Here is a 12,164-nt window from a genome sequence, read left to right on the forward strand (position 1 = left end):
ATCATAATACTAATAATAGAGAAATAGAAAAGGAACTAGAAATTAAAAATAAAATAAAATATTTTATCTGGGCATTATTCCATTGAAAGCCTATAATGATATTTCTAGACTGTGTGTTCATGTGCTATTAAAGAAAGTGTTTAAAACAGCTAATAAAAAAATATGTTCAAGTTCCTTTAATACCCCACCAACTTTTATACTGACTTTTTTTCTTGACACCTACATTTCACTGTTTATGCCTCTCAGGAATGATGCCTCAAGGTCAGAGTAGTGCAAATTCATACTCACTTCACCACCAGTTTTGCTCTTTCAAGCAGTTCAGAGTAAGCTCCAATTCTATTTCCAATTTGTCTCTTGTGGGAAGGATGTTGAGTGTCATTTTTTTTCTCAGTACTGCGATGTGAAATAGATATGTGCTGTCATGCTTCTGAGAGATTTGAGGAAAGGAAGCAACTGATTTCTAAACCAGGCTTGTGCATTTATTACCCATCAACATGAAAGTCACAGGGAAAAAAAAATGGGAAATTACAAGATATTGCTGTCTTTCAGAAATGCTGAAAATTCAACACACTCATCACAAGAATTTTGTGGTTTTCACCCAGTTAGTCAGTGCTTTATGGATTCCTTACTTTCTTTAAGTTTAATAGTTATATGGGGCAGGTGCTGTTTTGCTTGTTTTTGTGTGAAGGTGGTCATTTGGTTAGAGCTTTTTAAGAACTTTTTCTCAGAACACTGTCCATTTATTTTTAGATGTTTAAATGTTGGACCTATCAGCAGCCATATGTCTAAGGGTGATGGGCACTTTCCCTTTTGCTTTTAACACCCCTTCTTTCCCCAGTACAAGTTCTTTTAGGCATTTTGCTCTTAAATGACCTCTGCCTGCCTTCCTCCAGGAGACAGCATAACAGGATATACATATACATATATATATAAATATATATGTATATGTATACATATATATATATATATATAATTATATATATAAATAGATATAATTTAATATGTAATCTATTAAATTAATAATGAAATTTAATATATATTATATTTTATATTATATATAACATATGAATTATATATATAATAAATGGAAACCCCACAGAAATTATCTGAATATGGCCCAACAATTCATTCAGTCTAACAGCTAGGAAAATCATCATTCTCCAGGGTAATAAAAAACTGTTTTGGTCTTCTGTATCAGATAATGAAATGACTCCAAAAAGTCAGTGTCAGGAAGGAATCTCATGGGATGTTCCAGAAATACTGATCTCAATATTCCTTTTTTTTTCACTGATTCCTATTAACAGCACAGCCTTATGTTCCTTTAAATGTTTTGGACAGAATTTACTCCAAATCATGGCACCTAAGAAGCTAAAAAAGGATAGAAAAAGGAACTTTAGGGTATTGGTAGGCAGCAAGCTCAGTATGAGCCAGCAGCATGCCCTGGCAGCCAAAAAGGCCTCCAGCACCCAAAGCAGCATTAACAGGAGCACAGCCAGCACAGCACTGCCTGAAACAAACCCCAAGCATTTCTTACTATCAGGGAAAGAGGAGGGCTGGCAACAGCAAAAGACAGTACATTCCACCAGCAATTTGCTTCCTAAAAAAGCCTCCTGGATGTAAATCCCTGTTGTCATACAAGACACATCCCGTGGATCACGTCCTGCTCTGCTTTGCTGATTCACCTGGTGCAACCTCTGTAGTTGTTGATGGCGTTTAGAGTTAAATAACAAGTCACCTTAACATGGCCATTCTCACACATGGTTTTTTACCAGCTGAGCAACAAGAGCCATTATGATACAAAAGGCAGTCATTTCTACTGTTAGCATATACTAGCAACAAAGAAGTTCAGTGTATTGGACCTTACTGATTTTTTATTTAGCTAGGATCAACTTGGATACAATGGGAAGAGAAATTTGAATAGGTAGAAGGTTTAGCAATTGTAATTTGTATGTTTGTTTTTCAAAAATATTATAATGTGTTTCTCATAAATAGAGTATTACATAAAAATAGTATGAACTGATAACATACAGAAAATCTTTATCCTAAGATACGAGATTCAGATAGAAATATCATCTTCTTTGGTTTCCAACACTGGCTTTTCCAGATAGGATGTGTGACTGAGACCCAAAAGGGGCCCAGAAGTATCTACACAGGCCAATGGTGAGCTCCAAAGCCATAGCCTAATCTCTTACAGAGATGTTAAAATACACCATTAAGAGTTCCTAACTAAAAAAATATTTTATAGCTTACATTAAATTCAACATAAAAGCTGCAAGGACTAAACTGGGACAACTCTTCACCCCTTACTGGTTGCCATTTCTGGTCATCTGGCTAATTATGATGATAGTACATCCTTGCCTTTTTAGTCAAGTGTAAAACTCACAGTACTTTGCACACAAATTTTTCTGGAAGTAAAAGGAAGTACAGTCAGCAATGATTGCCACTCAAATGAAAGGTGAAATATGGCAGGAAATATTTTAGCCATTACAAAACATCCTGACAGCAAAGATATCTGAAAATTGTTGTAAATCCAAGCATGCCATTAAACATACATTTGTGATAAACACTGTGAAACAGTTACAATTTTCCATTTTAGAAGTGTCAGAATAAATTATTTTTTCTTTTCTGCATTACAAAGTTCATGTTCTCAAACTACTACTTTGTAATCTGGTTCTGGAGTTAAATCAGAATCTAGTCACAGCGACAATCACACCACAAAAATTTTTAAAAACAATTTTAGCAAAGGATCTTAAGCAAATGTTTAGCTTGAAAAAATATTAGAAATCATCATTCTTTCCAAGAAGCTGCATGTAAAATAGTTTTAAGGAATATATTCTTGCAGACTGACTTCTGCCTCCTAAAGAAGATATGCACATATGGAATGATGTCTTATATAAATACCAGATTTGTGTGCACAGATGCAGCCGTGTGCATGTCTGCAAGCTCAGATCAGTCTCCAGCTTTCAAAAATTCAGCACTGGAAGCTGAGCACCTGATTGAACCTTTCCTATTTCTGCCCTGGAGGGCTTCATTTCAGCAGGGTTTTTTTCTAGACAGTTGTTCCTCAAATAGGTGTAGCGGTGCCCTAAGTGCCTCTTTGCTCAGGTACATTTCTTTCTTAGGAATAATTTCATGGATGCAATGTTTAGCTTGCCCAAGTGAATCACTGGTATTGCAAACTAACGCCTTGCTCTGAGGAAGTGGGGAATGGAATATTGTTTCTGGAACAGCTGCCAGCAACCCAGAGCCCAGAGGATTTGAAGGACTCTGAAAAGACTACCCACAAGCTATATTTTTATCCCAGTATGTGAAGACCACTTCCAGTTCACACTGCTACATATCCTGGTGCTTCTTGACCTCTTCCTTGTCAGCTCAGCTGTACTGGTTGATATGATTCAATGGATAGAGGGTTGGCTTGTCCATTCCCTTTAAGGTGGAAGAAAGAATGATTCCATGACTTACACCTGCATGGCAGGGTTTGTGATAAGGTATTCCCTGCACAGTCAGCTAAAGAAATTTCTTATTCTCCTATATCCTTTCATGCAGAAGAGCAAGACAAATCCACTTTATTTAGTTTTCTAGAAAAGAAGTTAATTATAAACCTTCTCCAGAAATAACATACTTTTGTCTAATGTTTTCCACATTTTTTCCCATTTTCCTTTACCCTTTCCTTTACACTTCTGCTGCTTCTCTGTTTCCTAAATCCTAAAGACCACACCATAACACAAAAGGTGATACAAATGTTCATACATCCATGATCAGCTGGTATATTTCTGATCTAAAAAATTTAGTAGTGATGCTACTAAATAAGAACAGAAAGTTGTATTAAAACAGATTCAGGCAAGTAAAGCCATGGGGCATTAAGGAAATTCAGTGGACAGGGATGGACCCTTGCAGCTGGATGAGCAGGATAAATGAGAACTAGCTTTAGTGAAAGCAAGACTAAGCAGCCTTCACCAAGGTAAAAATGTTTGGAATGCTGTATTTCAGCAATGCAAAGTCACAGAACAGATTATCCAGGAGTTTAACAACAATGAAATTAGCTTTAGAATCTCCAGAGATTTACAAACAACATTAAAATAAAAAAATAAATAAGTAAAATATATAAAATCACAGGTAGTGTATTTCTGCCTGCATATAAACAAGCAATATTATACTACTCATTTCTTAATTTAGAAGTTATGATTTATTTGTAAAATAAAGATAGAATCCATATTCATGGAAGTGGAAAGACTGCAATGCATATTATGAGAATTTGTTTATTTGTTTATTTAAATGGTGAAAAAAACAATCCATGTATATACATCCATTATGCATGTAAGACATAAATGTATATTTATAACTCAATATACCACATGCACCCAAAACATCTGAACTAAGCAGAATAGTCTTTGCTGGTCAACCCATCCTTCTTTGTGGGAAGATATTTTTAAGTATCAGATCCTATTGATTCTTCCTGTAATGGCATTTCAGGTAAACTAACTCAAAATTAAACCACAACAGCATCAACAAGGAAAATCTCCTAATGCCTCTGTTGTGGCCCATGTTAAATCTTTGTTGATCTGAAAACATATAAAAGACAAAAGCTGAGACCAACTTGCATTTCCATTGAGGAAGCCAAGAACTCTTGGGCAGTTTATCTTTACTCACACAGTTCTTTGCCTTCAAAAGCAGAGTACAGGTTGATTAAAATTTTTACAAAGCCCCCCCTTAGTTCTTTAGATATAAGTAATTACTCCAGAGCAGACTTAAGACTCACCAGTAGAACTGTGTATTAAAAAAAAAAAACCCAAAATGTCATTATTTGAGTTCAATGTACTTATTAAATAGAGAATTATGCTTTCCACATCTGTTAGTCCAGTGCCTTTCAATAGAACATCCAGCTGAAGTCTGGTAGAGAGAAATAGCTACCTTCACAAAATATGGTACTTAATTTCAGAAAAATAGTGATTCAAATATGGAGAAAAAAATTAACTGTCCATTTGTATGATTATTACCACAGCCCTTCAATGACAATAAACCAAGATTATCAGCAGAAGCTTGACTCTAGCCTTGAATTATTATTTTTTTAAAATTGTAATCAGATAAGATTTCCAATTTTCCCATCCCTTAATTTGAAACTTGATTTCTTACCTGTGAGGTGGCATTTCAAATTTTGTCTTTCACCTAGCTCACTAATGTTAGTAGGTTTAAAGTGCTTCAAAATAAAAAATTGATTGGAAAATGCGGGGTTTTTTGCATAGTCATTGTCCTTCTTATTTGCTAGACAATCTCATTGTGATAAGATCACATCTTCTCTTCAAACTTCTCAGGGACATGAGATCATATTTGTAAATGCTTTCAATTTCAATGTTGTAAAGCCAAGCCAAAGATACACAGATAAAGAATATGTGGAAGCGTAATAACACTTTCAAGGCACTGAACAACAGCAGGATAAGAGATATTAGAATATTAACAATTTTTCTTCAACCCAACAGGAATATTTTTTAAAGGAGCCATGTTCAAAAAACATACATCTTGAGGGCTTTTCTGGCTGAATTTCTAGTATTATCTTTTTTCTCACAAAAACTCTTAAAAAAAATATATTTTAGGACAAAAAAAGAGAATTGAGGACTGAAAACTGAGTAGTTTGTTTGACCCTACAGGAATCTTGCATTATTTTTCCAGAAAACCTGCTTTGCAAGAGGTTTTCACTTACTTCATTACATACATGGAAAGAGGCATCTTTTTTCTGAATTTCATTCATATCTGAAAACATCATTCCTAAGTTTCTAGCAAAATACCCTCTCCTCATCAAATTAGAGTCATAGTTGACATTACTTGTGTTTCCCCGGTTATTTGCCTAAAACAACAATTTGAAAACGATTGCAGAAAGATTGCAGCTGAAGATGTGTCCACAGAAGCCAGAAAAAACCATGAAAAAGCAGAAAGTGAAGCAAATCAAAATTAAGTAGTGTATGCAGGTTGCAGTCACAGTGAGTCTTTCAGTGCTAGACTGAAAAATAAGTATTAATATTAACATGGATATTGATGGAGATTTACAGGCAATTTCATTTTTTCTTTGCATAAAAATGGAGATTAGAACAAATCAAATAAAGGGAAGGGAGAATAGTCACAAAAGTAGGTTTACAGTTACTGCTGGTTTCCTCTCATAGGTTAAAGAAATCACTAGATGTGAAAATATTATGGTAAGAAGGACAGAGTTCAAGCATAATGGAAAAGAAAATGTAATCTCCCAAGAACTTTGGAACACAAGTTCTGAAAAGTAGTGCTGTTTAAATGTTTCACCACTGGTTTTCATTCCCAGTACTACAAAATTATAGCTAGAAATGTCCTTTATAAGTTTAAGTTAATGCTATTAATAAACTCACTGTACTTTCTTTTATATACTTTAAAAACCAACAGAAGGAAACATCTTGCTAATGAAGAAAATAAACTCATTATATATTTAAGCTTTTTCACACACACAGAAAAAATATTATTCTTTAAAATATATTTGGTTTTAAAAAGGAAAAAAAAAATCATGAATTTGAATCTGTCAGGCAAGAAATCATACACAGCCTTCAGGACTTAAAATGTTACCCAGTCTGGGGGTGCAGAGAGATCACCACCTCCCTTCTGAGGTGATCCATGTCACAAAGGCTGGAGCCATGCAGGCATCCTTGGATAGAGTCCAAACTCTCACAGAAAGCCCCTGAGGAACATTCACCCTGTTTAGGAAAAGTTATGTGTAGCATGGGATGCTCTCCAAGAAAGAGGCTTCATTTGGGATAAAAATTAAGTCTTTTTTATAACACAAGAGGGTGTAGAATGCACCGCTTTGAGCAGTCAATAGATGCTGCTAATTTTGATTTTTCGTCTGTAAGAGCCAACAGATGATTATGTTTTCCATTATTTCAGAGCAATTTGATTTTTCCAGACTATTTACCACTTGCTCAGACAATAAATTGTTGTTGCAGTTCCTTGTTTATGCACCCCTTGGTGGTATCTCAGGCCGCCTCTGGCACCTAGATTCCCACAGTTGTCATTCACACAGTTTCCAGATGTACTTTTCAAGGAAGTTTCTGATTTACAGAGCTACTTCCAGGCTCCAGCTTCCAAGTTGAGAAGCCTCTCTCTGTCACTATTTTTCAGGAGACCTTTTCCCCAATAATTTTATCTATTTAACCAGGTCACCTTATTGCTGCTCACACCAACATATTCCAGAGGGATTAAAGGGTTATCTTTGTGTCCTTTTCTGCTGTCATCACTACATAAGTAGTACATAAGTAGCCCTAGCAAGGTCTGATCCCCTAGGACAATCCAGAAAGACTAAGATATTTAAAAATATAAAAAATATTCAAAAATATTAAAAAATATTTAAAAATATTTTGAATTCAAGGTGCACAGATTAAGTAAAAGAAAATCCTTCCCTCATTGATTAAGCCGATATTAGAAAGTTACAAATTTTTCTTTTCCTTTCAGTAAAGGATTCAACCCTCAGCACTTGATACTAAATTTTCATGAATTTGGAAATCCCACTGAACCAAAGAATGGTCTATCAGATAAAATCTGTGTCAGCAAGTTTGAAGAATGAAACTTTTTTCTTTCTATAATCATCTCTGAGCGAGCAGATGCATGTTTGATGATTTGCAGACAAAATAAAAGACTAAGGAAATGGAGAAACAATTGGTCTAACCATGCAGTCATTTACCCAAGCAAGCTATTTCCATTTAAATCAAAAAGCATTGCTTACCTGAGCAAGTATTTACCACCTACATAACAACTTGCAAAAATGGAATAGAAGTCATCTCAGTAAAGTATTACTCCTGAGCAAAGGGAAAAGAGATGAATAATCTTTCAATGAGATAAGCAAAATTTTAACCAAATTTTATATTTGACAGTATATTAAATGTATCACAGAGCAATCCTCCTGAGGAATCAACATTTGAAATAATCTCTAGGCAACAGAGCACTTTCTCTCTGCTGTACTTATTGTAATGTCTGGTTTTTGAGTTGCAGTTTGTTTGTTTGGACAATTTAATTAAAGAGCTGAGTTTGAAACAAACTTTTCTCCATTGTGAATTCTGTCTAGGATACGCTTCCATCTAGTTTTCTTGCCTTGAAAAATCTATTTAGGAACATAGCTGGAATAAACATTTATATACTCTTTCAAGTTTATCTAAACATAGAGAGATTCACCTACTGAAGAGTGTCTAATGCTACATGAAAACCATTTGTGTTCAAACAGTGAGGTAAGGGGGTAATTATGGATTTTGGCAAGAATGGTGTTTCTTATTTAATAGAATTCCCACAACACTCAATTAATTAAGAGCTAGCTTGAGACAAAAGGTACTAACACTGAAAATATGGAACCATAGGAGTTTCAGACATAGGAACCTTATGATATACTAGCATCAAAGGATGAAAGCATATTCTTTTCCCTATCTTATTTTCAGGAGGTTCAGAAAACCTGAGGGCTGCTTCTGGCAATTCACCTGGATGCCCTTTTTCCCTTTTATCAGTTTCATTGGGTTTTAAAGAATGTACAATGGCCTGTGGTGGCGTAAGGTCACCCACGGAGCCTAAATCTGAGTCCAGCAGTGCACAGAACACACATACACAAGGCATCAGTCTCAGGAGGGACAGAAAATAACTCCTTCAGAATTTAGAAATAGAAAGGCAGATTGTGACATTGGCCTGCACTGGAGGGGGTATGAAATGCTATTTGCTTGTGGGAAAACACTCCAAGCCTTCCTGATTTCTATAGGAGTTCCCAGTTCCTTCTAGATGGTGTGCTTATAACCATGCCCTGTGATTTTAGTCAGCTCTTCCCTATATATCAAACCAACCATAACATCAAAGGGAAGCAAGAACAAAGAACAGCCTGAAGTGGTGTCACACACACAGGTGGCAACAGATCCCTTTTTGCCTTCCTCATTCCTGTGGGTATTCATCAGGGCCAGGAAAAATCTGTTGTTTCTCAGGTTCTACACGGTGTTTTTTTTAAAAAAAAACAAACCAAACCCTACCTACTTCAAAATAAACCACAGCAAACTAAGTCACCGTGAATTTTTTGCATCTGTTCGATACATAATAATGAAGTGCAGGCTCATGGAATTCCCTTATTTTGCCAAGTCATTAGTTACATTGGCAAAGATGATTTCAGGGAAAGGCAGTGGTGTTGGACTGAAAATTCTGTTTACTCTCTAGTTCTGGTAAAGTGTTTTATTATTACCAAAGTAAGTCCTTAAGCCTCAGATTTGTGGTGTTAGAAAATATACATGGACAAGTGGGTTGGAGGAGTGCCTGTTATTCCTTGGGAAAAGTAGGGTCTCGCTCCCACTGCAGAATGAAAGTGTTGAGAGGAAAATTAGGCAAATGTATAACACCATGGAATTTCATGTTAGCAAATTCAGGAGGTTTAAAAGTAAGCTGGCAAAAAGTAGGTACCTTAAACAGCTGTGCCTTGCTGGTGAAAGTTCTTGACTTCACTAATGGTGCTTCACATTCAGCAAATCAGTCATTTGTCATTTTGTGGAAAAAACAATCAGGCATTTTCACTCAGAACACCAAAGAGACACAACAAAAGAATTGATAAACAAAAAGTGAAAGCAAAGTGCAGAATGAGGAAACCATGCAGTAAGTTGGAGCTGCTACCATCTTTTTCAGAAAAATAGAGGTGGAATCCATTGAAAGACAGCTCTGAAGGGAAAAGAGGCTAAAATATTTGCAGGTGTCTAAAGATAACCTCCTCCAAGTACAGGAGTAGTCCATTCAAACTAGTAATATAAATAGTAGGCATTGTGAGTTGCCATTTGACCCGTAAATTAGTTCTAACAGAAGGGATCATAATTACCTTTGTATTAAGTAAATAACCAATCTAATCAAGGGAATGACAGAAATCTGGAGAGGAAAAATAAAATCTCTAAATCTAGAGAAAGAACAACTACTCCCATTCTACAAAATAAGAAATGTGGACTTGGGATAATGTTACACCCTGGTTCTTTTCTCTAGAATATTTCCCAAAGAAACAGAGCTAAACTCTTCCAGCAGTAACTCTCTTTTTCCCCAGTTTGCTCTCACTGCTGTGCTCTCCACCACCCCCATGCTCACACCTGAGATCCTGCACTCTTCCTGTGCTGTTGCTGTGACCATGGGTGCTCTCCCAGCTGCTTGTCCTGCCCCAGGATCATTGACCATCACTCCAGTGTTACACTGACACGTCTGCAGGTGAAGTGTGTCTCCTTATTGCAGAGCCCCTCTTGCACCCACCACTGTCCTCCTAAGGAAGTTGCATCAAACAAGTTATTTGCACCTTCAAACTAACTAAAATTGATGGTGTGCTCTTTCCAGTCCAAATATGATGAAATATTTCAGAGTAAGACTGATTTTCTATACAATCTCCTAGACATGTTGCCTTTTTTCAAATGCCTTCTGAAATGTTTGAGGTTTTTGGGTTTTGATTAATTGACTTTTTAGGTATCTGGTTTAACACTGACGGCTGAAACAAACTTTTTAGCACTGGACCCAGGATAGTCCAGGAGTTGTAAAAGACCTGCTGATACATTCTTTAATGGATTTTGTCACTTACATTTTTTTGCTATAGGATCTTACAAAAGCAGACTTAAATGAGCACAAGATAAAAACTTCTTATATGATGGCAATTACAATATTATTAATAAAATATTCCTATTTTTAAGTCCCAGGAAAAGTGCTATGCTCCCCCCATATATTCTATATATAGTACATGTTTAGATGAAATATATTTTATATTTCTATAGTTTCAGAATTAAAGCATGTCCTCCATCAGAGGGAATTCACTGTAAAGGAATTTATCAATCAAAACAAAAAGCCACACAAGAAGCCAGCCACAGAAGAACTGATGCAGTGTTTGGAGCTGTTGTCTTTAGATAACAGTAATTTATGTGGATTAAGATTTAAAGTTTGATTTTTAACAAAAACAATCTTGGAAGAAACTGTTTGAACTATTTAAAAAAAAATTCCCTATCACACATCTCAAGAGGGAAAGCAGCACAGAAATTCCTTAAGCTGGTTTACGCTGTGGGGAGGGAAGGGTCTAAGAAGTTAAAGACAGGAGAATAAGGTACTGTGACTCACAGACCTCTCATCCTCCAAAATCCTTATGTTTGATTCATTCAGATCCCTCTCATCAAGGGAGAAGATAGTGTTCCATACCATGAAAGCACTGAGACCAGTAATGGCATCCATTGTCCTAACCAAGCTATCGAGGCAGATGATGACAGCAGGAGCAGGAAGGGAACAGCACTGTACATAAACCACCCAGGACTAGCAGAGAAAAACAAATTATTGAGGGATTTGTTGCAAATCCTGTGCCCTGACTTTTCTCCCAGTAAGGAAAGGATGAAAGCTGGGATCTTGGAACTGGTTCTGATATTTACAGAAAGGGCAAGATGAGAGTTATGAGGGGAGAAACAAGGTGCTGCAGAAGTTCCATCAATGGAGGAACAAGCTCCAAGGAGTAGCAAGAAACAAAAAAAGCTATAAGAAGAAATGAAACTGTTCTGTGTATAGCATGATAGCTAGAGAGTTTAACAAAGTGTGGGAAGAATAAATGTTTTTCCCTAAAGCAGAAATGTCAGTGTATCCTCACTAGACCTAGCTGTGTGCCAAGAGCTTCAGCAGTTCCAAGAAAGTGCACAACAGTATACAGTCCATCATTTTAAATATAAGAAGGGATTTTCAATCACTGAGGCCCAATATTATAATCTGAAGGTCAGAAGATTAAAAGAAAAAAAAAAGAACATATGCTACTGCAGGCAAGAGGTCTGAAAAGGAAACACAGGGAGTGCAGAGTGAAAGGAACAGCGCTATATAGGTTGTTATGAATTTTCAGTATGAAAATACCAGTAAAGAAACGGCAAATTTATCTTGAGAAATTTTCTGTGGCAAAAGTTCTCTCCAAGGCAGCAAATAGAAGGAAAGTGTATTTGTTGTGAAAAAAAGTTTACAGCCTAAATATGAACACTGTATTGTGTCAAAAGCAAATATTGTACAAGTTATATGAGCTAACAGGAAAGACCACAGATAATTAATTTACTCTAGATATTAATAAAAGACTAAATATTCATGTATGCAAATGACTAATATTTAAAAACATGTTATTACCTGCTTAATTATCACAGATTAATCAATGATAATTA

The 12,164-nt window shown here is 35.9% G+C and overlaps 1 long non-coding RNA gene across 1 annotated transcript; it reads right to left on the bottom strand.

Annotated features, from left to right (window-relative positions):
- Positions 1 to 4,248: 4,248 nt before the first annotated feature.
- Positions 4,249 to 9,743, bottom strand: LOC147654428 (uncharacterized). Its single transcript, XR_015283984.1, has 3 exons — positions 9,433 to 9,743; positions 7,736 to 7,808; positions 4,249 to 6,710 (listed from the first exon to the last, which is right to left on the bottom strand). It is a non-coding gene; the product is annotated as an uncharacterized LOC147654428 (long non-coding RNA).
- Between the last annotated feature and the right edge of the window lie 2,421 nt (positions 9,744 to 12,164).

Source organism: Cyanistes caeruleus, chromosome 3 (assembly GCF_971803275.1).
Source record: "Cyanistes caeruleus chromosome 3, bCyaCae1.hap1.1, whole genome shotgun sequence".
Taxonomy (NCBI): Eukaryota; Metazoa; Chordata; class Aves; order Passeriformes; family Paridae; genus Cyanistes; species Cyanistes caeruleus.